Here is a 1,987-nt window from a genome sequence, read left to right as displayed (position 1 = left end):
CACTGGAGCAAGCCATGATCTAATGCCCAAGGTTGTCATGGATGAGTTGGGTCTTGACATTACCAAGCCTTATCATGACCTGTTTTCTTTTGACTCTATAAAAGTGAAATGTCTGAGATTAATCAAGGACCTAGCGAGCACTTTGTCTTAGCTGCCCATGAAAAGCATGATGATGGATATTGTGGTAGCAGATGTATTGCCCAAGTTTGGCATGTTGCTTTCTAGAGGCTTGATCAAGCTATTAGGTGGAACATTGCAAAATGATCTGTCCTATGCTACTGTCCCAGTTTTTGGATGTGAAAATAGGAGATTGTACAAAGAGGCTTAGTTGGCTTATATCATCAGTGATGAGAAGAACCCCACTAATCATCTCATCTATGCCATCGACAATAATTTTGGAGCTTGTTTTCTTCAGATCGAAGAATCTCAGTTGGCCTCCACGCAACTTAAGAAACCAATTTTCCAGATCATAAAGGAAGAAGGCCCACAGATTTGGGACATGTTCTTTGATAGAGCTTTCTCTAAGGAAGCTACAGGGGCAGGTGTAGTCCTTGTGTCCCCCACACACGAATACATTCATTTATCTTTCAAATTAACTTTTCAGGTCACAAATAATAGAGCAGAGTACGAAGCCTTGATATTAGGCTTAAGCACTACTAAAGAAATGGGCATCAAAGGCCTGAAAGTGTTTGGAGACACAGACCTCATCATTTAGCAGGTCAATAAAACTTTCCAAGCAAAGCATCCAAGGCTGAAAGCATACAAAGATGAGGTAAGGAAGCTCAAGGACTCTTTTAATATTTTCAGCATTTCTTACATCCCGAGAATGAAGAACCAGCTTGCCGATTCTCTTGCTGTGTACACTAGCACGTTTATTCCTCCTTTGCCTCCTAAATTGATGTATGAAGTTCAAGTGAAATATAGACTGTCTCTGCCTCACAATGTCAAATACTGGAAATTTTTTGAAGACGATGACGAAATTAATAGGTTTGTACAAGTCGTTGAGGAATTTTCTGAAACGCACATCGACCAAGAAAATGAAACCATAGAAGAATGTGGCTAATCCAAGCTAAAGGACGAGATCAGTCAAGGAAGCATTGTCCATGTTAGCCTCCTGCTGCAGCAGGTTAATCATCTTTCATGATCGATATTTTTACATGCCAAATATGTCATACTTTGCATGCTGCAATGCTCCATATTTGCTACAGATGACCAGAGAAGTATCCATGAAGGTGTGCCAGTTTTAATGCTACTGCTTTGTTCCAGTTTTGATAAGTAATCCATTTTGATCAGTTTTCAGTTAAGGGTAGGCCAAACAGCTTAATCTTGGCCTCCCTAGGTTTCGATTTCATGTTGTAGAATATAGAGAAGGAATATCTGTCCAAACAGCTTAATCTTGGCAGATTTGTAGATAGGTAGAGAAACAAGGGTGCTCAACAGCTTAATCTGAGCCCCTGGATGCAATAAGTGTAGTTGTAGATAGGAGGACAGCAAGAAGAAAAGAACAAAAAGCTGGGTATGCTAGTTCAAGTGCACCCAAACCAAAAAGAAGAGAAAATGCTAGGTGAGTAGGTCGGGTAGGTAGCTTTGTGGTTGCAGAATCATGGCTTGTGATCCATTTCATATTGTCAAGTGTTATATCTATCATATCACAAGTTGAAGGTAGTTTTTCAGTTGGAGGACTTCAAGAGAGGCATGAATAACTTCCCCTTCTTCCTCTTTCCCCAAATCACTCACTAACTTCCACTAAAGAGGTCAATATCTACTTGATACCTCTTAATTTCATCATTCTCCATATCATTTGCCTTGGTGAAGATCTGCTTCACTCAAGGAATGTTCACACTTCTTCTATCAGTCATTTCCCCCCATTGATAGCCTAAGACATCATTCTTACCACTTTTTCTCATCATTGTCATATTAACTATTAACTTTACTACGTAGCTCCCTATCTATTTCCCCTTCCCCTACTAAAACTATGTATATAACT

The sequence above is a fragment of the Pinus tabuliformis genome, chromosome 4_1, assembly GCF_031772625.1.
Source record: "Pinus tabuliformis cultivar Carrire ecotype Pingquan chromosome 4_1, CPIR1, whole genome shotgun sequence".
Classification (NCBI taxonomy): Eukaryota; Viridiplantae; Streptophyta; class Pinopsida; order Pinales; family Pinaceae; genus Pinus; species Pinus tabuliformis.
Note: the sequence above shows the minus strand (reverse complement) of the source record.